The sequence below is a fragment of the Macaca thibetana genome, chromosome X (assembly GCF_024542745.1).
Source record: "Macaca thibetana thibetana isolate TM-01 chromosome X, ASM2454274v1, whole genome shotgun sequence".
Taxonomy (NCBI): Eukaryota; Metazoa; Chordata; class Mammalia; order Primates; family Cercopithecidae; genus Macaca; species Macaca thibetana.
Genome location: NC_065598.1, coordinates 23845609 through 23873120, shown reverse-complemented (window position 1 = coordinate 23873120; position 27512 = coordinate 23845609). Strand labels below are relative to the sequence as shown.

General features: G+C 41.1%; 1 protein-coding gene and 1 long non-coding RNA gene across 8 annotated transcripts in view; one reads left to right on the top strand and one right to left on the bottom strand.

Moving 5' to 3' along the window:
• The window catches only part of ZFX (zinc finger protein X-linked), a 67861-nt gene extending 45683 nt beyond the window's left edge, over positions 1-22178 (bottom strand). For 2 of the 7 annotated variants that reach the window (XM_050777352.1, XM_050777359.1), the window contains exons 1-2: positions 19372-20684; positions 18360-18470 (exon numbers count right to left, since the gene is read on the bottom strand). The gene's annotated coding sequence lies outside the window, so the exon portion shown is untranslated. Of the gene's footprint in view, positions 1-18359; positions 19291-19371; positions 20685-21370; positions 21622-21908 lie in introns of those variants that run through there. The other 5 variants (XM_050777354.1, XM_050777356.1, XM_050777355.1 and 2 more) reach the window with 5 other exon arrangements.
• Positions 21511-25026, top strand: LOC126946737 (uncharacterized). Its single transcript, XR_007722747.1, has 3 exons — positions 21511-21610; positions 22332-22422; positions 24733-25026. It is a non-coding gene; the product is annotated as an uncharacterized LOC126946737 (long non-coding RNA).
• Positions 25027-27512: the final 2486 nt, after the last annotated feature.

The following is a 27512-nucleotide window of genomic DNA, read 5'->3' as shown; positions in this document are numbered from 1 at the left end:
ACTAGCCGGGCGAGGTGGCGGGCGCCTGTAGTCCCAGCTACTCGGGAAGCTGAGGCAGGAGAATGGCATAAACCCGGGAGGCGGAGCTTGCAGTGAGCTGAGATCCGGCCACTGCACTCCAGCCTGGGTGACAGAGCGAGACTCCGTCTCAAAAAAAAAAAAAAAAAAAAAAAAAAAATGATAAACGTAAATTAATCTTCTAAGCATTGGCCGGATGTGGTGGCTCACACCTCTAATCCCAGCACTTTGGGAGGCTGAGGTGGGCCGATCACCTGAGGTCAGGAGTTCTAGACCAGCCTGGCCAACATGGCGCAACCCCATCACTACTAAAAATACAAAAATTAGCTGGGCGTGGCAGCGGGTGCCTGTAATCCCAGCTACTCGGGAGGGTGAGGCAGGGAGAACTGCTTGAATCCGGGAGGTGGAGGTTGCAGTGAGCCGAGATTGCGCCACTGCACTCCAGCCTGGGCGACAGAGCGAAACTCCGTCTCGAAAAAAAAAAAAAATCTTCTAAGCATTATGAAACACTATGACATTAAAGCAAGCCAATTAAGAAGGCAATAAAGGAGATACATTAAGGTATTTAAGCCCCTCACCACACAAATTTCCCTACATAAACCCAATCCCATCAGCTCTATGAATTCTCAACCTGCAGAACAACTTTTCTTGGCATTCGTCCTCTTTGGCATTTCTATTAGAGTTTAACAATCAACTCCCAATTTGTGAAGTGCTCTCCTTCCTCCGTTGCTTTAAGTGACTTCTAGTTCTCTTCCCTTCTTCTTAAATGCTGGCTGCTATGCCTTCCCTCACCCCGTACTGCAGTGCTCAACCCTCTTCTCTTCTGCTTTCTCTTTATTCCCATGGTTTCAACTACTATTTCCACAACAATTATTCCTAATATCATCCTAACATGTCCAACAGACTGTTGAATATTGTCATCCGGATAAAACCCAGCCTTCTGATATGACCACTATGGCCTTTTTCTTCTTCCCTGCTCACAGTCAGATTGCCAGATATTGTCAATTCTCCTCAACTTCTCAAGAATCCATCCTTTTTTTTTCTTATTCCTAGTTACCATTCCCACTCGGCTTCATATTTCCTGATCCCTGGGGGATGAAAATAGCCTCTGGACTGGCCTTACTCCTTTCTGCCACTCCCACAACAAATGACTAGAAACCCTATTATCACACGTAAGGGCTGGTACCAAGTATTGAGGCATTTCTGCAATCTGTAGGCAGATTAACCCTCCTGAAGCACTGCTTTGATCATAGCACTTCGCTGCTCTGAACACTTCAGCAGTTCCTCAATACTCAGGGGCTCTACAATATTAACCCAAGCTACCATTAACAGACTGATTTGCTTTCTTCCCATCCTTTTATATCATGTGCATTTCCTAACAGATATTCTGGCCTACATGGGGGTGCCTACTCATCTGAAGTGAGCAGTAATTATTCAACAAACTATTGTTTTGCCTGGTCATTTTCCCTTGTTTTGTCATTACAAAAATTCAAACATTCTAAACAGAGATGACTATACCTCAACTTTGTAACCCCTCTGGAGTTAGAATACTAATTCCCTTTGACAATCAGAATGAAACTGTGTTCTCAGAACAGAAGCTACTCAGGAGTTCTCAGATGTGACAAAGGAAGGGTGGAAGAAGGTAGGTGATAACGTAACTGACGGTATCCATGCCTCTGTAGTATAAACCAAATCCAGAGATCAGTGGAACCTAAAGACAAATAAGCAGGATGGTTCAGAGAACCAAGAATCTCAGAATTTGGGTGAACAAGTACTAACATTTAGTCTTACTATCAAACACCCTCAAGGTATTTCTGGGACTCTACTAACACCTCAAATTCAGTAAGACATTCCCTTCCCAGTTACAAGAATCATGATCCTGAAAATGCTTCTGAAATAATTCACAGTGGAAAAACATAGTTTTTGGGAACACACTGTGAGGGCAGAAAGTAAGAAAAAAAAAAGAAAAGAAAAACATATAGTTTTAAGGGAAATAATGGGCTCGGAGAACCCAGGAAATTCACAAAAATTTCCTTCCATTCTTTAAAATAAAGCAATATCATCCTAGAAGAAGGGAATTATAAATAAAATATATAATAAAGCAATAAAAGTTAACGGGTATAGCAATGGCATTTTCTCTATCTTAAATTAGGGATCACGGATATAATCTATTTGTTTTATATTTTGATGCTTAGACACTTCTGTGATCTCCCTCTTGGGCAAGTTAACAGGATTCTTATTTATTCACTTTGCTTTTTGCAGCTAACATGCATATAAAAATCACTTTTCTGCTTCTGGTCTCCCAAAACCTCAATGCCTGTTAATTCTGTGACTCAACTCTAATTCTTCTCACTAAGTCACACTCAGAGAACCAAATTTTATTATACATGGTAGAAGGAATGCTTAAGCTGCAGCAAAGGCAAACAAAGGCAAATGTGTTATAACAATTTTTCTTAGAGGGAAATTAGAACTGGTGAAAACCTGTATTTAAGACCTAATTAACATCTTCTCTCTTAAGCTACATTTCTTTCCTAATTTTTCCCCCATGTTGTTCAGTGTTAGCCATCATTTCTCTAGATATCTCATTTTCAAATCTGGAGTCATATTTCACTTCTCTGACTATATCAGCCTTTAAATTAAATTCATCTCAAAGCCAGTAACTCTTATATTTATCACTTCCTCTTTATTCTCACTACACCACTCTAATAAGTTCTCCTCTTCACACATGCAGACCATGTAGGGCCTTTCAATCAAAAGACTTGAGCCCTTCTTGAACTCAGGAAAGTTTCTCGTTTCTATAACTTTCCTCCATTTTCTCTATCTGTTCTTATTAGCATTTTTATTACAGGACTTTTAAAGGCTACTAAATCTAGCTTCTGTATTGCTTTAACTTTTCTCTCATATTTTTTATCTTTGTCTTTCTGCTATACTCTCAGAGAAACCCTGAATTTTTTCTTCTAAGCTAGCTAATTTGATCTCTACTCCATCTACTGAATTTTTAAAAGATCATATGTTAATTCCAGTAGTTTCTTTTCCATAGCAATCTTTTCCTTTTTGGGTGGACATGATATCTTCCCAAATCTCTCTGTGGATTTAAAGTTTATTCTGTACCCTATATAAACTGTCTCCTCTGGTGTTTCATTATTCACTTAGTTGAATTTGGTGCCTCTCTTTCAAACTGCTGGTTTTCCTGAAAAGCATGGCTCTTCCTGGTTGTCTATTCCTATTTGTAGATGAGGATCTAGACTAGAGTTATATTCTGACTGCTGGGGTGAACTTGTTCAGCCCAAGTGAGAATTCCTGTTTGCCCAACAATAAACTTAAATTCAGATCACAGGAGTCCTATCTAGAATGAGTCCATAAGCGAGAAAGAAACCATGTAACCAGCCAGGTTCTCCTTTAATGGTGGAAGAGTATCCCATCTTCCAGGTGCTGGAGGGTCAATATCCTTCAGGATAGCTGCAAGTTACCTAAACTACTGCCCCTATCTTTCTTGCTATACAGCACTCACTTTGGAATTTCCTATGGACAAACAAGCAATTCAGAGAGCTGAATTTTGGGCATTATCCCAGCAGGAAAACCATTACAGGCACCTATACTAATAGGTAAATGGTTTAGTTTTCCATGGCTTCAATTATCTGGCTGTACTCATGGCTTGTTCAATCTCCAAGTGCCTCCCTGCTTTTGATGTTGGTGGTACTGCAGGATGCCAATTCTTGGCTGGTGCTTTCTACTTTCTGAATAAGGTCACACGTTCACTAAGCTCTCTTAGGTTTTGCCATTGATTGATTTCCAATTGCTTTATTCAACCAGAAATTCATCATGTTCTGATTCATACCGCTGAGGTTTTGTTTCTCTGGATTTCTTTTTACATTCTTCATGTGATTTTAGAAGGAAGGAAAAAATAGGCCAGGCACAGTGGCTCATGCCTGCAATCCCAGCACTTTGGGAGGCCAAGGCGGGCGGATCACAAGGTCAGGAGATCGAGACCACCCTGGCTAACACGGTGAAACCCTGTCTCTACTAAAAAAAAATAGAAAAACTTAGCCGGGCGTGGTGGCAGGCACCTGCAGTCCCAGCTACTCGGGAGGCTGAGGCAGGAGAATGGCGTGAACCCGTGAGGCAGAGCTTGCATTGAGCCAAGATGCGCCACTGTACTCCAGCCTGGGCGACAGAGCAAGACTCTGTCTCAAAAAAAAAAAAGTGGGGGGGGAAATGTGTGTGTTCTCTAGTCTATGTTGAATTTGAAGTCATTATGAATTTTTATGTGCCAAATAAAACAGCATGGAAATATGTAAACATAAAAAAAGCAAAAGAACCTATGAGGCAGCAATAAAAAAAAAATCAATAGTAGTGGAAGGTTACAACTCTATCAACACTTAACAGATCAACTACTCTAAAAGGAAAGAGAAAATGTATATAATCAGTATTAATCTAATAACTGTAATTCAAATTCCATTCTCTAAGAATAGAATATTTTATTTTCAAACAGTCCTGCCTACTCCATGTCAAGAAGTGGAAAAGAAAATATCTACTATTGTAAACAGAGCCCCATCCTTCCTTGCCCTGTCCCATTTGGAACTTTTGTAGGCTTTGCTCAAATATTCAAGGCCCAGTTTTTGTATTAGTTTTTCCATAAAACCATGTTGAGCCAATCAGTAATTTCAAGGTTTTGTTTGTTTAAAATCTAAGAGTCCAAACTTTCACAATCTATTAAAACTTGGCCCTAAAATGATAAACCTTCTTAAAGCCTGATTTTCTCAAAGCCCCTATTCCTGCTCAGATTAAGAGTTGACACACTACTCTCTGAACTCATTTGTACCAATGAGCTACAAACATACACTGTTTTAAATGCTTTTGTTTTTAAGACTTAGCTTGATGGGAGGAAATGCACACACTTTCTAACTAGTTTTCAGATATTTAAAGCAGTAGAGCCTCCTTAATAAAGTATTGCCATTTAATGCATTCAATAATTTAGCAATATTCATGTTCATTACATAACATTCTACCATATATCATAATGGAATGAGTAAAACAACTCTTTGGATCACTCGTTTATTTCATAGTGAAAAACTTTAAAGTAGCTTACTAGCTTACTAGTTTTTGTTGAAATTCTGAAAAGAAATTCTATTCACATTTCCTCTACTGAAGTATTCTACCTTTAGGTGCAGATTTAGTTCGAGCAGTGTGAGAAACACTTAATGTAATCGAAGGATGAAGACAGTATTTTGACACAGTATCAAGTGGAGATTTAGACTACGCTGTACATGGAATAAATGAAATAAAACCATCCTAGGTAAAATTTTTAAAAGATTAATTTCTGTCAAATGCAGCACATGATGAAGAAAAGTTTAAGTATCAGAAACTGTTTTCTTACCCATTTCCTTTTTCTTGCACCTGCTACTATTCCCAAAATTGGGCATTTAATTTATCTCTGAACTAGTCATTAACATAGTTGTTAGTAAGTTCTTTTCTCACCAAACCCCTTCTCAATGAGCAATGTCTCCTTGTATTAGAAAATCTTTCTGGCCGGGTGCAGTGGCTCACACCTATAATCCCAGCATTTTGGGAGGCTGAGGCGGGCGGATCACAAGGTCAGGATATCGAGAACATCCTGGCCAACATGGTGAAACCCTGTCTCTACTAAAATACAAAAACTTAGCCAGGCATGGTGGTGCACGCCTGTAGTCCCAGCTACTCAGGAGGCTGAGGCAGGGGAATTGCTTGAACTCAGGAGGCAAAGGTTGCAGTGAGCCAAGATCGTGCCACTGCACTCCAGCCTGGCGACAGAGCGAGACTCCGTCTCAAAAAAATGAAAGAAAGAAAAGAAAACCTTTCTGATACCATATTAGGATTTGGGGTTTTTTTAAATTAGTGCATTCTCGCTTTCATGTTACTTTATTCAAGCTAATTAAGTGCTTTCCTTCATTTTCTGGTAAATTGTTATAAAAATCATGCCTTGCAGGTTTACAGTTTTTAAAACGTTCTAAATTTTCTTTTTCTTTTTGAGACGGAGTTTCACTCTTGTTGCCCAGGTTAACACTTACAGTATTCTCTGTACACCTTAAACACCGGCAAGAATATAATACTAGGCCTTTCAACAACTAGAACAAATATTTTAAATGGACAGTTCCAGAATTGTGGGGTATTTTTACATTGATCTTTTGCCAATGCAATTAGCAATGTGTTTTGCACATGGAATTTAATCCTTTAATCATTAAAAAAAATAATAAAAGAAAAGAACAAGCTGGGCAATGCGGGGGCAGGTTTGAAATACACCTGCTTCTCACAAGACCAACAATAGGCATGCTCCAGTTTGAGTATCAGCAACCATTAATTTCATGACCATTCTCTGGAGCAAAGCTAGGGAGCCAGCTAATTTTTACCCCCAAAAAATCTCCAAACTAGGCTTTTTCCAGGGAGTTGGGAAGACAATAAAATACAAGATAATAATCTAAAAGAGGGGAAGAAACTAGGAGAAAGCACAAACATATATAATTTGAGATAAGAAAAAAAACATAGATACAGAAAAAAAGAAAACGACTTGTATGAAAATGGTCTAGAATTCTACACTAGCACATTGAGGGAAAATGTAAATTACCAGCATTAACTCAATAAAAGAAAATCCAATCATGAATATTTTTTTAAAAGGGGGGAGGGGCCTGAGCACAGTGGCTCACACCTGTAATCCCAGTGCTTTGGAAAGCCAAGGCAGATCACTTGTAGCCAGGAGTTCAAGACCAACCTGGACAAAATAGCTAGACTCCATCTTGACAAAATAATTTTAAAAATTAGCTAGGCAGCTGGGCGTGGTGACTAACGCCTGTAATCCCAGCACTTTGGGAGGCCAAGGTGGGTGGATCACCTGAGGTCAGAAGTTCGAGACCAGCCTGGCCAACATGGTGAAACCCCATCTCTATTAAAAATACAAAAATTAGCTGTGGTTGCTCGCGCCTGTAGTCCCAGCTACTCGGGAGGCTGAGGCACGAGAATCACTTGAACCCAGGAGGCAGAGGTTGCAGAGAGCCGAGATCACACCACTGCACTCCGGCCTGGGCAACAGAGTGAGACTCAGTCTCAAAAAAAAAAAAAATTAGCTAGCCATGGTGGCACATGTCTGTAGTCCTAGCTACTCAGGACGCTGAGGTGGGAGGATCACCTGAGCCCAAGAGTTCAACACTAGAGTGAGCTATGATTGTCCCACTCCACTCCAGTCAGGGCAACAGGGTGAGACCCCCGTATCTTTTACAAACGAAAAGAAAAAAGTTGTCTAATGTTACCCCTTTCAAAAAGCTCCAGTCTTTCCCCAAAGCTTTTTTTTTTTTTTAAATAGAGAAGCAGTCTCTCTATGTTGCCCAGGCTGGTCTCGAACTCCTGAGCTCAAGTGATCCTCCCACCTCAGCCTCCTAAAGTGCTAGGATTACAGGCATGAGCCCCATACCCTGCCTTTTGAGAAAACTATCTGAATTGAGGAAGAAAGCTTTCTCAACTCCTCTTACAAAACTAATTTACCATTTAAAACAAAACCTGGGCTGGGCACGGTGGCTCACACCTGTAATCCCAGCACTTTGGGAGGCCAAGGCAGGAGGATGACCTGAGGTCAGGAGTTCAAGAGCAGCATGACTAATATGGTGAAACCCCATCTCTACTAAAAATACAAAAATTAGCCCGGCTTAGTGGCGGGTGCCTGTAGTCCCAGCTACTCAGGAGGCTGATGCAGGAGAATCACTTGAACCCGGGAGGCAGAGGTTGCAGTGAGCCGAGATCGTGCCACTGCACTCCAGCCTGGGCGACAGAGTGAGACTCTGTCTCAAAAAAAAAAAAAAAAAAAAAAAAAAAAAAAAAAAAACCCTAACAAAAATAACTTAACCAAACTACAAACTTGGTTAATTATGAATCCCAAGTCAAGTATCTACAAATGTGATCCATAACGTAAATTTAAAAAAAAAACAAATCTATGTACATGTATGCATGCGCGCGCACACACACACACGCACACAGACCTTGGCACACTATGGGTACTCTAAAATTCACGGATGGAGCCAAATAATGGCCCAAATTAATAGGTCAAAAAATAAACCGCCTGATATTCTCAATACATGCTGAAAAGTTGAAACTGAACATCTACTTTTGATTTAAAGCAAACTTCTGAGTCAAATTGGGATAGATATTTAACAGTTAAAAGATTAAATAAACAGGATACATGCTAAAACATGGATGACCTCGAAAACAATATGCTAAGTGAAAGGAGCCAGACACGAAAGACCACGTTATACGATTCCATTTATATGAAACGTCAAGAACAAGCAAATCCATGCAGACAGAAGGTAGATTAATGGTTGCTAGGGGATGAAGGCAGCGGGGAGAGGAGAGTGATTACCAATAGGTATAGGGTTTCTTTTTGGGGTGACAAAAATGTTCTAATTAATGGTAATAGTTACAGAACTCTGCATCTACTAAAAAACCACTGAAATGTACATTTTAAAGGGTAGATTTAATAATAGCTTTATCTCAATAAAGCTGTTTAAAAAATACTCGAGTATATGCAATCTTAAACCAGTTCATGTCAGAATGTGTGTTTTGGGATATGAGAATGATGTCAGTCATCACTTTATAACAAAGACATCTATTAAACCTAAGGTAAAACATTAGAAGTATTCCCTCTAAAGTCAAAATTAAGACAAGAATGGCCATTAATACCATTATTATAGGATTGTGTGAGAAATGCCAGCCAGCGCAATTAGGTAAGATGATGAAATACAATACAAGACATAATTATTATTTGAAGGAAATTAAACTTATTTGCATATGCTGTATCTAGGAAATCCAAGAGAATCAACTGAAAAACTATTATCAGTATAAATTCATAAGGTGTGCTGGTACAAAATTAATATATTTGAAGACAAAAGCTTTCTTATGTAAACACTTAAGAATGAAAAAATCCCATTAAAAACTCTACTGTGTGGGAATTTTTTTTTTTTTTTTTAGACAGAGTTTCACTCTTGTTGCCCAGGCTGGAGTGCAATGGTGCGATCTCAGCTCACCGCAACCTCCACCTCCCGGGTTCAAGCGATTCTCCTGCCTCAGCCTTCCGAGTAGCTAGAACTACAGGCATGCGCCACCACGCCCAGCTAGGGATTTCTTTTTTTTTCTTTTCTTTTAAGACAAATAAATAGAGAAAGCAATCTTGCTTTTGAATATGTTACATTAGGGCCAGGTGCAATGGCTCACACCTGTAATCCCAGCACTTTGGGAGGCTGAGACAGGTAGATCACTTGAGGTCAGGAGTTTGAGACCAGGTTGGCCAACATGGTGAAACTCTGTCTCCATTAAAAATACAAAAGCCTCAGGAGGCTGAGGCAGAAAAATCACTTGAACACAGAAGGCAGAGGTTGCAGTGAGCCGAATTTGCACCACTGCACTACATTCCAGCCTGGGCGACAGAGGGAGACTGTCTTTAAAGAAAAAAAAAAAGAATATGTTAGATTAGTAGTATCAATTCTCCCTTAATTAACCTCTACATTCAATCAAAATCCCAATATACCTATCTTTAAATCAACTGACCTTGTATGTGTAGGTCAACTTTTGGACTCTATCCTGTGCCATTGGTCAATCTGGCTTTGCGCCCACTAATTTAATCACTGTAGCTTTATAATCAGTGTTGATATATATTAGTGTAAGTCTTCCAACTTTTTCTCAAGATTGCCTTTGCCATTCTTGGCCCTGTGCCTTTCCATATAAATTTGAGAACCAGCCTATCCAAATGAAAAAAAACCAGCAGCAGCAGCAGCAACAGCCCTATTGAGATATTTACTGCGATTGCACTGAACTTCTGTATATATCAATTTAGAGAGAACTGACATCTTTACAATACTGACACTTCCAATCCAATGAACATGGTTATCTCTTTCCATTAATTTAGGTCTTCTTTCATTTATTTTAGTAAGGTTTTTATTGAAAGCCTTGGTACACTTTGTTGGATTTATTTCAAGGTATCAGATGTTCTTTGACCTTACTATAAATTATATTAGTTTTCAAATTTGATTTTCAAATTGTTTGCTGCTGGTATAGAGAAACAGAGTTGATTTTTGCATCTCAGTGTTCCCCAAGTATAATACAATAAAATTAGAAACAAATCACAGAGATAACAGTAATACAAAAAGAAAATCCTATAAATACAAAGTTCTAAATAATTTTAATGGGCAACAGGAAAATTATGGAGATCACGAAATATTTAGAACTAAATAATAAAAACCAATTCATGTCAAAAATCATAGTATCCAGAGATAGGGAAAGGCTGGTTAACAGATACAACATTATAGCTAAATAGGGGGAATAAGTTCTAGTGTTCTATAGCACTGTAGGGTGATTATAGTTAAAAGTAATTCATTGTGTATTTTCAAATATCTAGAAGAAAAGATGCTGAATGTTCCCAACACAGAGAAATGATAAATGCTGAAGTGACAGATATGCTAATTACCCTGATTTGACCATTACATTGTATACATGTACATAATGACTCTACCCCATAAATATGTACATTTTGGCTGGGCTCAGTGGCTCACGCCTGTAATCCCAGCACTTTGTGAGGCCGAGGCGGGTGGATAACCTGAGGTCAGGAGTTTGAAACCAGCCTGGCTAACACGGTGAAACCCTGTCTCTACTAAAAATACAAAAATTAGCTGGGTATGCTGGTGCACGTCTGTAATCCCAGCTACTCAGGAGGCTGAGGCAAGAGAATCACTTGAATTAGGGAAGCGGAGGTTACAGTGAGCCGAGAGCACACCACTGTACCCCACCCTGGGCGACAGAGCGAGACCCACTCTCAAAAAAAAAAAAAAAAAATTTCAATTTTTTTAAATAGCATCCAATTATAGTCTAGAGAAAATTTCATAGTTTTTAGTGTATATATTATAAAAATAGATTAAATATGAATGAGCTAAGCCTCTAAATTTTTAAATGTCAGAATGAATGCAAATAAATCAGAAGGAAAATATTAACCACAGGAGTAGAAACAGAAAGGATCAATAAAAATAACTATGTTAAAAGTCTAATAATAAAGGCAGCTACTGGCAATACTGATCAGAAAAAAAGGAACAAACTAACAAAATTAGGTTTTCAAAAGTCATCAGGGAAATCTGTATTTTATAATAATGCATCTGAAATTTAATATTTTTCTATAAAATTGTTCACTTTGTATAAATGACCAAAAAAACCTCAAGAACAGCTAAAAAAAAGACTTATCATCATGAAAGAAACAATTATCAGAAACTACAAATTTACACTCAGAAGACACCAAGCACAGATAATTTCACAGATGGGTTCTTACTTTTAAGAAACAGATCGTCTTGCTCGGACAAGGTGGCTCACGTCTGTAATCCCAGCACTTAGGGAGGTCACGGTAGGCCCATCACCTGAGGTCAGGAGTTCGAGACCAGCCTGGCCAACATGGTGAAACCCGCCTCTACTAAAAACTGCAAAAATTAGCTGGGCATGGTGGCGGGCACCTGTAATCCCAGCTACTCAGGAGGCTGAGGCAGGAGAATCACTTGAACCAGGGAGGTAGAGATTGCAGTAAGCCGAGATCATGCCACTGCACTCCAGCCTGGGCGACAGAGAAAGATTCTGTCTCCAAAAAAAGAAAAGAAACAGATTGTCTCTATTAAATAGCAACTGTTTTAAAAAAGAAAGAAAGAAAGAAAGAAATACTCCCCAATTTATCTTATGAGGTTAATATAACTTTGTTATCCAAACAAGATTACATAAAAAAGGAAAAGTACATGGCAATAACAAAGATATGCAAATATCCAGGAATCCAAAAACAGTTTAAAACAGAAAATGTAGGACCCACACTGTAGCTCACGCCTATAATCCCAGCTCTTTTGGAGGCCCAGACAGGACAATTGCTTGAGACCAGGAGTTCAAGACTAGCCTGTGCAACACGGCAAGACCGTCTCTACAAAAAAATTTAAAAAATCAGTCCAGCATGGTGGCACATGCCTATGGTCCCAGCTACTTGGGAGGCTGAGGTGGGAGGATGGCTTGAGCCCAGAAGGTCAAGACTGCAGTGAGCCATGCACTCCCACCTGGGCAACAGAGCAAGACCCCATCTCAAAATGAAAAATAAAAAAACTAAAAATAAAACAGAAGAGTAATGAACTTCATCACACCAATAGATGTAGCAAAAGCATTAGCAAAATTAAAATCTTGCTCACGGTAGAAACTATAAAATGATAAGTAAAAGAGAACTGCAACTAAAAAATATCATCCAGCCTGGCCAGGATGGTGAAACCCCATCTCCACTAAAAATACAAAAAAAAAAAAAAAAAAAAAAAAGAAATTAGCTGGGCACGGTGGCACATGCCTGTAGTTCCAGCTACCTGGGAGGCTGAGGCAGGAAAATGGCTTGAACTCCGTAGGCGGAGGTTGCAGTGAGCGGAGATCACACCATTGCACTCCAGCCTGGGCGACAGAACAAGACCCTAGTTCAAAATAAATAAATAAATAAAAATATCATCAGCACCCCCTCTCAAAAAAGCCCACTACAATATCATATTTAATGACAAAACATTAGAAGCACTCCATTAAACTAGGGAAGGATGCCCATTATCAATGCTTCTACTGAACACTTCAATAGAGGAATTAGTCAATGCAGTAAAACCAGAACAAGAAATAGGAGGCAAGAAGGAATGGAAAAGAAGAAAAAAAACTGTATTATTCACAGACATGAAAACTACTTAGAAAATAAAAGAATTATGAACTGTGTTTCTGTTTGTCTGTTTTGTTTTGAGACGAAGTCTGCCTGTCTTGGCCTCCCAAAGTGCTGGGATTACAGGCGTGAACCACCACACCCAGCCATGAACTGTTATTACGACTACATTTCTCTGACTCTGAAGATACTGATTGTAAGCTGTACCCTTATTTTACACACGACTAAGAAAAAAAATTGCCAATTAAACTGATACAGTATTTTCTTATTATCTAGGATTTTCACTCTAGATTTATCAAGACAATTCAGACTTATTTAGACAGACTTTTATCACATCTTGTGCATAAGAAGCAAAAGAAATTGGCCAGGCGCAGTGGCTCATGCCTGTAATCCTAGCACTTTGGGAGGCTGAGGCGGGCGGATTGCCTGAGTTCAGGAGTTCAAGAACAGCCTGGGCAACACGGTAAAACCCTGTCTCGAGTAAAATATAAAAAATTAGCTGGGCATGGCGGCGTGCGCCTGTAGTCCCAGCTACTTGGGACGCTGAAGCAGGAGAATTGCTTGAACCTGGGAGGTGGAAGTTGCAGTGAGCCGAGATCGTGCCACTGCACCCCACCTTGGGTGACAGAGCAAGACTCCATCTCCAAAAAGAAAAAGCAGCAAAATAAACTGTTAAGGTATTCCTACTACTTCACATTCAAGGTCCTACTATGGATTGCTTTTCCACTTAAAACTGTTCAACTGTTGCTAACAATATTGTGCTCTGCCAATAAGAGTGTTGGTGATGCAGCACTTCTTAAAATGATCCATTATTATTTATGGGATTTTCTTTCAAGGCAGACACACACTTCGCAATTTCTTCCACCTCCAGTTTTATTGTTTGGCATGAAATAACAATACAACAATGCACATACTCATTTAAAGTGAAGACAAAATGAAGAGCCCTGACCAAGTTTGTGCATGTGCAGGCAATGATAACTACATCATGACTGCTGCCTAGATAACAGTGATTATAGGACACCATCAAAGATCTATTTTGATTTCAGATATGTGAAGATGTAGGGGGGAAAAGTGTACCTCAGAATCTATGTAATATGATGCGAGTTCAGCAAGGTTACTTGATTAATACATGTAAGTCAACAGTGATCCTTATACATCAGCAATAATAGAAATTATAACTAAAAGAAAATCCTATTCACAATGACAACAAAATTACACAGTATCTAACAAAAATATATAATAAAAGTTGTGCGAAAGCTTTATGAAAAGTAGTAGCACATACCCAGAATTCAAATCCCAGCTCTATTAGCATTTATCTACATGAATCTATGTATTTATTCTATAAATTTGAGGCAAATATAAAAATCCAACAGTTTTCACAGAAATTGACAAACTAACCCCAAAATAAGCAAAGGGAGGAAAACAGCTAAAATAATCCTGAAGGAAAATAATATATATTAAGTTTTAATTATAAAGTCATTATTATTAAATCAGGATAATATAGATATTGAGATAGGCAAACAGGTCAATGAAACTAAAAGAGAGAAACTAAAAACAGATACATATGCGGGAATATGATATACCTCAGGAGTTGCATTACAAATCAGTGGGGAGAAATGCTGAACTATTTGATAAATCCACATGAAAAAGACATGATTCCTATGTCACACAATACAGAAAAAACTCCGGTGAATTAATGACTTAATATGAAAAAGCACAGTATCACTACAACCTTGGGGTAAAGGAAGAATTTATTGAAGACATAATAAAACACAAGCCATAAATGAAAAAAATTGAGAACTGGCTACCATCATATTAAGAAGTCCTACATAAAAAATTTTCCACAGAGTTAAAAGCCAAGCCACAGACCAGAAAAAGATATTTTCAGTGTATATAATCACAAATTAGTATCCAGAATATAAAACCCATAAACCAGCCAGCCACAGTGGCTCACACCTGTAATCCCAGCACTTTTGGAGGCCAAGGAGGGCCGATCACTTGAGGTCAGGAGTTCAAGACAAGCCTGGCCAACATGGTGAAACCCTGTCTCTACTAAAAACACAAAAATTAACTGGGCGTGGTGGCAGGTGTCTGTTATTCCAGCTACTCAGGAGGCTGAGGCAAGACAATTGCTTGAACCTGGGAGGCAGAGGCTACAGTGAGCCCAGACCATGTGCCACTGCACTCCAGCCTGGACAACCGAGCAAGACTCCATCTCAAAAAAATAAAAATAAATAAATAAAACCCATATACCAATAAGGAGGAGGCAACAATCCACCAGAAAAATGGACCAAAGGTATATATGCACAAGCAATTCATAGAATGATGGCCAATAAATATATGGAGGAAAAAAAGGTCAACCTCACTAGTAATCTTAGAAATGCAAAATGCAAATAGCAAGGAGATGCCATTTATACCCAACAGATTGGGGAAAAATTGCAAAATCTAATCCTTTGGCAGTGATTTGGAGAAACGGGATCAAACACAGCTGGCGGGAGTGTCAAACAGAAGACAATCTGCCACTTTGGCAATTCCCAGTAAAGTTGACAATGCACAGACTTCCTAAATGAAGCAATTCTACTTCTACTATATGTATATAATCCCAAGAAAGACAAACCATGTATAAGGATATTCATAGCAGTAGTGTTTGAAATTCAGAAACTGCAAAGAGCCTATCGGTCCCTCCAAAAATAGATAAATAAACCACAGTATATTTATACACTGAAATACAAATAAAATGAATGAACCAGACCAGCAGTTTTCAAACTTCGTGGTCTCAGGACTCCTTTGCATTCTTAAAAATTAAGGAGCACAATAAAATTTAAAAAACAAAACAAAAAACAAAAATTAAGGACCACGAAGAGTTTTTATGTGGGTCGTATCTATAGATGTTCATCATACTAGAAATTAAAACTGAGACCTTTAAAAGCACTTATTAACCCATAAAAATACTTTTTTTTATTCTTTTTATCCCTTTTGTTGAGATATCTTTTATAACTTTTATTTTAGGTTGAGGAGTACATGTGAAGGTTTGTTACACAGGTAAACTTGTGTCACGGGGGTTTGTGGTACAGATTATTTCACCACCCAGGTATTTAAGCCCAGTACCCAATAGTTATCTCTTCTGATCCTCTCCCTCCTCCCTCCCCCTTCACCCTCTAGTAGACCCCCAGTGTCTGTTGTTTCCTTCTTTATCTTCATCAGTTAGCTCCCACTTGTAAGTGAGAATATTCAGTATTTGGTTTTCTGTTCCTGTTAGTTTGCTAAGGATAACAGCCTCCAGCTCCATCTATGTTTCAGCAAAAGACATGATCTCGTTCTTTTTTATGGCTGCATATTTATTTTAAAATAACTATTTTTCTAAACAAAAAATAATAATAAAACGAGTGGCACTGTTTTACATTTTTGCAAATCTCTTTCATGTCTGGCTTAATAGAAGCCGGCTGGATTCCCATAAGTGTTTCTGCATTCCATCCATTATGATACCATATGTCATGCAGCCTCTGTACAGTATTCCTATAGTATACACGAAAATGTGGGTGAAAAGGGCAAATAAAAAGTATTACGAAAATAGTTTTGACTTCATGGACCCCCTGAAACAATCTTAGGGATCCCCAGGAATCCCTGGAGCACACTTTGAAAACTGCTGGACTAGATAAACACATTGCATGGATAAATCTCAAAAACACACTGTCAAGTGAAAATAATATATAAGTTATGGTTATGATACTGTTTATGTAAAGTCGAACACACAAGCGATACCTGATATTGTTTTGGTACATACATATTGGTACAAGTGGTTACTTCTGGTGAAAAGAAGACAGAAAGAGGATGGGGAGGGACCCTTTCAATCTGTGAGATTTTATTTCTTTTTTTTTTTTTTTTTTTTTTTGAGACGGAGTCTCGCTTTGTGGTCCAGGCTGGAGTGCAGTGGCCGGATCTCAGCTCACTGCAAGCTCCGCCTCCCGGGTTCACGCCATTCTCCTGCCTCAGCCTCCCGAGTAACTGGGACTACAGGCACCCGCCACCTCGCCCGGCTAGTTTTTTGTATTTTTTAGTAGAGACGGGGTTTCACCGTGTTAGCCAGGATGGTCTCGATCTCCTGACCTCGTGATCCGCCCGTCTCGGCCTCCCAAAGTGCTGGGATTACAGGCTTGAGCCACCGCGCCCGGCCGAGATTTTATTTCTTTAAACAACAAAAAGATATGAATCAAATATGTAGCAAAACATTAAGAGCTCTTAAATCTGGGTGATTCTGATTTTCAGTAATTTTAAAATATTCCATAACACTTTTTAAATATATTTTTTAAATGCCTAATGGCTGTGTACTCAAGGCCACACAATTTCCTTAGAGTATACTTCCTTTGAGTAAAATACAATTACAAGATACCTGGGTTTTATAAAATGTTGTCTGGAAAAATAATTTGGCAGGAATAAGAATAGGCTGGCCATATTCCAATCAGATAAGGGGTGGCGGGAGGGGGTTACTCCTTGACCTGGTGCCCTAATAAGTGTGCCTTAATATGTATATCCCTTAGTCAAAAAACACACTGACTAGATACCTGATTTTGAACAGCTGAAAACTATTCAACTACATAAAATTCTCTGCACCCAATGACTGAAATGATTGCTTTTAGAGATAATGGTCCATATGCCAGGTACTGCTTGGAGACAAAGATAAATGAGAACTTGTCTCTATATTCACAGTGTAGAAGAGAAAAACATAAACACACAGTTCAAATATAATACATTAAATGCTAAATTAAGAGGAATCCCACCATAGAAGACAGAGAAGGCACAGAGTTTCTGAAACACAGAGCACTTTTATATAATACACCTGTTAACATGCTCTGCAAGTTTCCCAATTCGGGAAATACTGGGTTTAAGAATAAGTGGGATGAAAAGAAAGTGAAGATAGGTGAGGTTTTTGTAAGATGAGCAAACCTAGGAATATTTGTAAAGAGAGGATAATGATGCAAGAGACGGCATCACGGACAGAGCTCCGTCCCTAAGGAGGCAGCCACGGTGAAGAGCACGCGCAGAGCAGCAGTGGGGCCTGTGAGAGAGCAATCCCTCCTGCAATCCCCCCTGCGGCAAAAGGAGGAAGGCCTAGGTGAAGACAGAGGAAAGGCACGAAGCGGAAGGGAGGGAGACTTGGCTCTTTATCAGATGGCCATCTACCCTTCTCAGTGAAGTAAAAGATTGGGTAATCTTTGCTGAAGGTGAGAGATTTCAAGGACCAGTTGAGTAGTTTCAAGAGTGAAAAAAAGTTTGGAATTGCCAGTGTACACAAGAATAAATAATACAAAGAAGATTATCAGTGACAGTATCAGTCTAGATGGGTTAAGTGAGAGGAAGCATTTGCAATGAGAGTAAGCATTTACAAAAAGCAATGTGGAAAAAAACATTGTAACACATTCTTGAGCATGTTTTCTTAAAAAAAGAAATCTGCATCTATCTGAAAAATACACAGAAATTAAAAACTAACACCTTATTTATCCAGGGTGGTTGGATTCGAAGGTGTTCCACCAGTCAATTTTCCAAGGTTTCCCAAAGTTTCAAGGTCTACCCTTTCAGGCAGAAATAATTTTATATTTAACCATTTCTAATTGAAACTAAACTACACACTTACCTGTCTTAATCACACAACTTGACTCTAATCTTAATCTTGAACATCCACTGTTGCTGTACTGGGCAGCAAAACAATTCTATCTTCTTAATAGTTCTTCTATGTCTTTCCCAGCTGTCAAAATATAAAAGCACCTGGTTCTTCTAAGTTTATGTTTACCCTTAACACCTCAACAACCACAGCCCGCCTTCGCAACTTACTTCTAGTCAGCCTCATGCAATGCACTGTTTCTCGAACTTTTCTAAACCACAGCCCTTTATAATAAACATGAGACTCGCATTCCCTCCAGCCCTTTCATGGAGCACTGCTGCTCATGACCTGTTACAGTCTAGAAAAACTGAAAAACTGAAAACGGGTATCTATGCCACCTAAAGGTTTACATCATAAAATTCTAAGAAACAGGCAGGGCACGGTGGTTCATGCCTGTAATCCCAGCACTTTGGGAGTTCAAGGCAGGCAGATAACTTGAGGTCAGGAGTTCGAGACCAGCCTGGCCAACATGAAACCCCGCCTCGTGGCAGGATCCTGTAGTCCCAGCTACTCGGGAGGCTGAGGCAGGAGAATCACTTGAACCCGGGAGGCAGAGGTTGCAATGAGCCAAGATCACACCACTGCACTCCAGCCTGAGCGAGACTCGGTCTCAAAAAAAAAAAAAAAAAAAAAAAAAAAAAAATTACCACGGGAATACTCATTTCTCATTTTCGTCAAATAATCCACAGCACTAGTCCTGTACTTTCCAACTATGGTAAATCAAATGTTAGAAACTCCTCCCTATTTGTGTACCACAGAAATTCTGACAACTCTGAGCAAAAGATTATTTCGGATGAGAAATCACGACAGAAAAAAGGAGCAGATGTCTTAACAGAGACGCATCGTTCCAAAAGTAGCAAAATTTGCTTAACTTCTGAACATTCTTGTAATCGTTCTGATAAAAAAAAAAAACACTGATCAACTTACTACTCTCATTATTTTTCAACTCTGAAACTTTTCCTAGTCCAATGGAACTACTAAGTACCGTAAAGCACAGCTCAGGGAACAGACAGCAGTGGGAGGCGGGCAGTGGGAGGCGGGAGAACGGCTTGAGCCCAGGAGTTCGAGACCAGCCTGGGGCAATATAGCAAGAACCTGTCTCAAAATAAAAAATAAATAAGTAAATAACCAGGTGCAGCTCAGGTGTGCCATCACTCTTCTAGTTGAGGGCACCCCTGCTGCCTCCCCCATTGAGTATAAGACCCTTCACCTGGCAAGCAAGCTCTTCTGCAATCTAACTTTTCTAGCCTGAATTCCCACCACTCCCCTACCAATACCATCCACTTTTGCCAAACTGTAAATACTTACTGTTTACTGAAGAAGCTTCACCCTTGAAACGTCCTTTCTCCACCTCCACCTCTACCTAACAAAGTCCTACCCATCCCTCGGTAACCTTCTCAAAATGCCACCTATTAATACTTCAGGAACCCGTCCCTCCCTGATCCTCCAATGGGAATCTTGCTTCCCTCGGAAATCCCAGTAATTAGTTGTACCTCTCACTTTACTGCATTTCACCTTGCCCCACCTACCTCTAAACATAAGACTTGCCACCGTCTGCATTACAAGAACCTTTTTAATGTTTCTTAGCATCTAGCACGGTGCATCGCTAACAGTAGACTCCCAGTTTATCAAGAAAGTTGTACAGTGTGCAATAAAAAAAGTACGTTAGAGGATGAAACTCCGCCTTAAAACTTCACAAATGAAAAATCGAAATAACATGACAGACAAATGCACAATATGCACCACACTAAGTTGTCCACCAATACGAAAATAGAAAACGTCTGCCCTTCTTATTCCTCAATCAAAAAATACCACTAACAAATCACTAATTGCTTAAATCGTGTTTCAAGAAAGTTGTTTCCACATAAATGAGTACGAATGATTCAAAATTTCATTCCTCCGCTTTCGTGTTGTGTAATTTTTTTTCCTATAGGACAAAAGAATGGCAAAAACTTTCCCATCAATCTTTATTTTTCTTTATTCAGATACTCGGGGCGGTAAAGATTGTTGGGAAAACAACCGCATCGAAAACACCTTAGCACCCACACAGATTTGACTTAAGCAAAAATAACATTTCCTGGGGTCCCGTATGCCCTGTAAGCTCAGGTGTCCGGACTGCCACCTGCCCCGACCGCCCTCGGGTGGCTACAGGCGCGGGGTAAAGGCGCAGGGCCGGGGGCTCTGAGGGTGAAATAGTCCCGGCGCCCGGGAGGCGGCGGTCGCCGCCTGCGGCAGCTCAGCTGAAACGCAGCGGAAACTGCAGCCAGTCACGGGGCTGCGGAAGGCAAGGCAGGAAGGTGGCGCTGCCGCCGAGCGCCTGGAGCCCGAGCGCTCATCATGGCGGCAAGGGCAATGGCCGCCACGGGGAGCGAGCACGCCCCTCCGCGCGCACACGCCAACGCGCCGGGCCTCCGGGGCCCGTCACCGGCGCCGCTGCTGCCGCCGCCCGCTCTCCCACCCCCCCTCACGGGCTGTAGCGGAATTTTCTCTCCAGACACCGCCTCCAAGATGGCGGCTCCCCCTCCCGGCAACCCCCTCTATCGTCCCCTGCAGCAGGCGCCGAGCCGCCGCCATCTTGTCCCCCGTCCCTCCCCCCCTCACCGATATTTACATAGCGAAAATCGGCCCGGCCGGCCTGCGGCCTTCACCTCACGCCTGCAGCCTTCGCCTCCTCGCCAGGCCTCACACCGGCGCGGTGCCCCGGGTCGGCCGCGGAGCCGACTCGGGGCCCCTCGGCCGCCTCCGGCACAACCGGGCGACCCTCCCCCAACCCCCGCCCGCTTACGGAGCGCGCCTCCGCCGCCGCTCGGGGCAGCCGGGCTCCTCCCCGGGCCTAACTGCGGCCTCCTCGGGGCCTGCTCGGCGCCGCACGCCACGCCGCCCGGCCTAGCGCGGGAGGGCGCCTTGCGGGCCGCCGACCAGGCCAAGACCAGGCCGCTGTGCGCACACTAGGCCCCGCGGCCGCGGCGGCACCCGGGACTCACCGGACGGGCGTGCGGGCGGCCGGCGACGGTGGCTGGTGCTGCAGGCCGGCCTTTCTCTGGAGCACTGGGCCGGGCTCCGGCTGGTGGGGCGGGCGGAGGGAGGGAGGAGGGGCCGAGCTCGGAGCTGACAAAAAGCGGCCCAGCTCCCCGGCACGGGCCCGCCGTCAGCACGTCACGTCACCGCCCGGGAGAGAGACCCAGGAAAATGCGGAAGGGTAGACAGGCCCCCTCCTCCGCCCGGTGGGTCCCTCTGGCGCCCCGGGTCGGCGCCGTTCCCGCCCCGCGACCGGGGAGCCCAGTGGCCTCGCTGCGGCGGGGTCTCCGGCGGCCGGAGTCTCAGTGACAGCGCCCCCCTTCTTTCCACCTCCTCCGCGCTCCCGCCCGCCGCCGCCACACACGCGCCGCTGCCGCCGCCTCGGCCGTAAAGCCCGCGCGGGGCCGCGGTCGGCGGACCCCGCGGAGAGGCAGGCGGCCCGGCCGCCCCCCACCATGTCCCGTGGGCCGCGGCCGCCCCCCGGGGGCCTCCCCGGAGACCTACCGCCTCTCGCGCCAGTCCTGGCCGAGGCTCCAGCTCGAGTTGTTTGCAGGCCCTCAGACCCCCGCCCGCAGTAAATGTGTTTTCTTCATCCCCGTGGCTGGGGAGGAAGATAAATTTAGCAACCCCCGCCGTCCCCTGCCTTCGCTTTAAAAAAAAAAAAAAAAAAAAATCTTTGAAATAAAATGAAAACGGGCTTGCCAGTCTAAAAGGGTGTGCGGGAAGGGGGGTGGAATGGGGGGAGAAGGGTTATCCCTAGAGCACCTACCAGGCCGTCTACTTTTTAAAAATAAGCAGTCAGAGAGCCAAACTGATTTTATTAGTTTGTACGGGGGAGGGAGATGAGCAAAGTTGCATTTTGAAACGTTTCGCACGTTGCAAAGAACAGGAATTTTCTGTGTATTTTCCTATGTACCCGTGTTTCAGAGCTTGGGGAGCCTGTGAAATGTAAGACTGGTGTCATCGTTTCATAAATCATGAATTTTCCACATTCCTTAATAGAGAGGAGCCCAATTGGGTATGGATTTTTTTTTTTTTTAAACTGCTTAAACAAGCCTTTTGAAGTTTCAAAAGACTTGGGAGAGAAGAGGAAAATGATTAAACAGCACTTACCAACTTCAAAAATGTGCATTTTGCACTTTACTTAGTTTAAATGTTTATGCTATCTTTCCATGCTGAACTTGGAACCCAAACTCTTTTAAAGTTACTAGGGAAAAGTTAAATAGTGGAGTCTTTACATTAATCTGGAATCTGGCATGCTATCCTTCCACACAGCACTAAATGTTAAAAGACATTTGTAAACAATAAGAAACACAAAAATTATAAAGCAAATAGTATACTGGTGTGAAATCTCTAAATACAGAGGCCACGTATTTTAGTTGCCTGACATAACTCTTTAAAACTCCCAGAATGCAATTTGTCCCTTCCCTCAGACATCTCTCAATCACAAATGCTTTCAAAAAGGAAAAACAAAAGTAGAGTAAGAAGAAATCTCTGAGCATGCACTGGATGGTAATTTTCCTCGCGGGGCTTTAGTCTGAATTTTTCCAAGCGATTAAATTTCCTTTCAAAAATAGTAACAGCATGTATTCATTGTTTATAAAAATTACATCAGGCTGTGATACACACTTTCACAGAAACTTTACAGAAAGGTAAGTGAAACTAAGCAATGTTGTGTCAATCAAAAAAAAAGAAAAAACGAGAAATAGCTTGTGTGCCCACATTAATACTTCTTGCGCTCCCAGGCTGGAGTGCAGTGGCGCCATCTCGGCTCACCGAACCTCCGCCTTCCGGGTTCAAGCGATTCTCCTGACTCAGCCTCCCAAATAGCTGGGATTACAGGCGCGTGCCACCACACCTGGCTAATTTTTCTATTTTTTTAGTAGAGACGGGGTTTCACCATGTTGGCCAGGCTGGTCTCGAACTCCTGACCTCAGGTAATTCACCCGCCTCGGCCTCCCAAAGTGCTGGGATTACAGGTGTGAGCCACTGTGCCCGGCCACCCACATTAATATTTCAAAACACTGATAACCAGCGTTTAAGTACTTTCCAAAGGCCTCAGTTTGATGCTACGGAATGGCAAGAATGGAAGCCAGGTTCCCTGGCTCACTCCTGTAATCACAGCATTTTGGGAGGCTGAGGCGGGAGGATCACTTGAGCCCAGGAGTTCAAGATTAGCCTGGGTAACATGGTGAGACCTCGTCTCTATTAAAAAAAAAAAAAAAGAATAGAGCCTCACTTCATCATCCATGCAACTGTAAGCAGCATGTTCAAGACAGAAAAACCTAATGTCACCATTATTGTTAGTTTTTCCATAATTACCATCAAATACTTATACATCCACCAGTGTAAAGCACTTAAGAAAACAGTGTCCAAGGCAAGCATAAAAGAAAAAGATGTTTTCTCAGTTTAAAAGATCACAAGTAGTTTAGGGATTGATACTTTCAAAAAGCCCTTTGTCATTACTTTTCATACAGGAAGAGACTGTTAACTTGGGTGGGAAACAAAGAAAGGATGGTCTAGTTCTATTAGATTAGATAAACCTTTATGAAAGTCCAGCAAACTTTATAAAGTCCGGTTATTTTATAGATGACTATACAGATAAGGTCAACTATATTTTCTTAAGTTTAAAAAAAAAAGTAAAGTAATTTGTACTTTAAGCCCATTTATGGAAGTCTGTAAAGAACATTGTTAAACTGGTAAAAGAACAATGATAAAAATCATTTCACTAGAAGTACACTTAGTATTATACTCATGATAAAGTGAAGATGAAAAGGAAGTGTAAACAGCAGAGATCAGAAATTGTTTGATGTGATAAAATACAAAATGCATTTTATGAAAGTACTCACAATAGGACCTTGAGGACACCTAAGATCCTTGAAAGCATTTGGTAATTAAGCACCAGACATCTTGCACTTAAAGGACCTACTGCAGCCTATCTTGCCTTGATAATTTTGATAATTGTTTTCGTATTAGGCACCTTTAGAATTCTGGGCACAGGAAGTAACAAAGATGTGCTTGCCCTTGGGGAACTCGAATAAGGAGGCTGTGTAAGGCAAAATAAAAACATTCCTAAGTACTTTCATTTTCTCAAGTAAACATAATAAAAGGAAATTTTATCTAGGGAGGTCGAGAGCAGAACATTTCAAAAGAGAATGCTATGAATACAAAATAGCTAGTTTCAAAGCAGTAAAAGGAATTTTGATTACGTGCTAAAATGTATTTGTTCCTTCAGAGCTGTTAATGTACATCAGATAGTTAAAAGCATTTACTCACGGTTTTGACAGTGTTTTAATAACTTAACTAAAAATCTCTGACATGTTTATAGGTCCTTGAGCCAGAAACGATAGAAGGCCTTTCAATCATTTTCCCGGAGAAAGATTAGTCAAAAAAGAAGCTGTTGATTTTCACTCCACATCAGAGACTGATGGGAATTCAAATAAGAAGTAATACATTATTGGCTTATGAAAATATGTACACCTTCTTGAATAAAGTTGTGGTCATTCTTTTTTTTTTTTTTTCGTATCCCAAACATTAAAAAATATTTATCTTCCCCCAGAAAGGCCCTAGTTTTATTGAACTAAGCATGCCCTATAAAAATTAACCATTTATCTGATACCTGATACTTAGGTTATACTTAGCGTGAGCAAGTCGCATCTTCTGTTGGAATTCAGTTGGCCATAATTAATGCCAATTAATAATTTTTCATCTGAGCCCGTAAGCCACACACTCTCCCCAAGGAGAATAATTTTAAAATAAACAATGACTGGCAAATAGGTGATTTTCAAGCAGTGCTTTTTACATGAGTCATTAGTTGAACAAGACATTGTTTAATTCCTGAATATAATAGTCAAATTCTTCATGGATTATAAATCACAGGGCACAGCAAACAAACTAGCTCCACTAAAGAGATAAAAAAAATCAATATAGAGACCTAGAAACAATGAGCAGTAGCAGTGAGCACCTCTGGTGTCAAAATTGGGGCCTCTACAGTTTTCCACCAAAGGAAAGGGAGAAGTGATTGATTCCAGGGCTGGAGCAGGAAAGTATAAGATAAGCCAGGAACAACTCCTTATAGCAGAAAGCGAAAGAAGAAAGTATCTAAGCTTACTAGGAGTGTGTGAAAGTTTTCAGGAGCCAGTTTAAGAAGGCTCCAGTTGTCTAATGTTAAGAAAATTTGAATGTCAAAAAAATAATTGCTATGGATTGAAACACAGTGGATATATTAATGAATTTATGAGACTTTAAAAATGATCAACTAGTGGTGATGGTTGCACAACGTTGTAAATGTACTAGAAATTAGTGAATTGTATGTATGCTTTAAAAGGGCGAATTTGATAGTATGAGAGTCATATTTCAATTTTTTAAAATGATCACTTTTGGAGAATGCTAGGGAACCAATATTTTGAAAACCAGTAAAGGCAAAGAGATGAAGCCTGTAAGATCTACTCCTCAGAGTAACCAAATAGTTGATGAAGGGACCTTCCTTTTAATAGAAGTATTACAACTAATACATGAAGAAGTCCTGATGAAATTAGAATATCACCATTTTGCAACACCTAATGAATTAATGGACCTTGGCAATGATCATTGATGGCTGCTAAGCAGAGAGAAAACCAGAAATATGCCTCAAGACGGAAGGACAAAATGCTACTAGACAAAAAAAAAAAAAAAAAAAAAAAAATCAAACCTGAGTTTGATCCTAAGTTTGATTAACCTTCTAGCTCTAACTACCAGTTTACAGGAAATAGAGGAAACAGAGAAACATATCAATTAAACCACAGGGATGCGGTCAACAAAATCCAGTTGATGAGAAACTCTAAAGGACAAATGAAAGATAAGAATAAACAAATAAATTATAAGAAAACAAATTATAAGAAAAATTCAACATTTAAAAAATTTCTTCAATGAATAAATTATTAGGAAAAAATAGGAGGGGAAATCAACAGATTAGAAAAGATTTAAAAGACATGTTAATCAATGGCAGCGTATGAACTTCATTTCATTTTTTTTTTTCTTGTGGCAAGGTCTCTCTCTGTTGCCCAGGCTGGAGTGTAGTAGTGCAATCACAGCTCGCTGCAGCCTCGACATCCCAAGCTCAAGTGATCCTTCCACCTCAGCCTCTTGAGTAGCTGGAACCGCAGGTGCACACCAGCACAGCCAGGTAATTTTCGTATTTTTCATAGAGACAGGGTTTTGCCATGTTGCCCAGGCTGGTCTTGAACTGGACTCAAGTGATCCACCTGCCTCAGCCTCCCAAAGTCGGGGGATTACAGGCACAAGCCACGGCACCTGGCTCATTTCAATCTTGATTCAAACAAACTGTAGGTAAGGTGTGGTGGCGCATGCTGTAATCCTAGCACTTTGGGAGGCCAGTGAGCTCAGGAGTTCGAGACCAGCCTGGACAACATGATGGAACCCCCACCTCTACGAATACAAAATAATTAGCCAGGCACAGTGGGGCTCCTGTAGTCCCAGCTACTCAAGAAGCAGAGGTTGGGAGGATAGCTTGAGCCCAGGAGGTTGAGGCTGCAGTGAGATGAGATCATGCCGCTGCACTCCAGCCTGGGAGACAGAATGAGACCCTGTCTCAAAAAAAAAAAAAAAAAAAAAACTAAAAATGTGAGACAATTGGAGAAATATGAACACTGAATTTTGTCAATACTGACTGGATATATGCTCATATAAACAAATTATTGTATTGTTAATTCATTTAGATGTAATGATGGTGTGATTATGTCTAAAAACTAGTCCTTATCGGTCAGGCACAGTGGCTCATGCCTGTTATCCTAGCACTTTGGAAGGCCGAGGTGGGCAGATCATGAGGTCAGGAGTTCAAGACCAGCCTGGCCAACATGGTGAAACCCCCATCTCTACTAAAAATACAAAAAATTAGCCAGGCGTGGTGATGCACGCCTGTAATCCCAGCTACTCGGGAGGCTGAGGCAGGAGAATTGCTTGAACCCAGGAGGCAGAGGTTGCAGTGAGCTGAGATCATCCCACTGGACTCCAGCCTGGGTGACAGAGCTAGACTCTGTCTTGAGGAAAAAAAAAAAACTAGTCCTTATCTCTTAGAGATACATGAACAAAATATCTACAGATAAAATG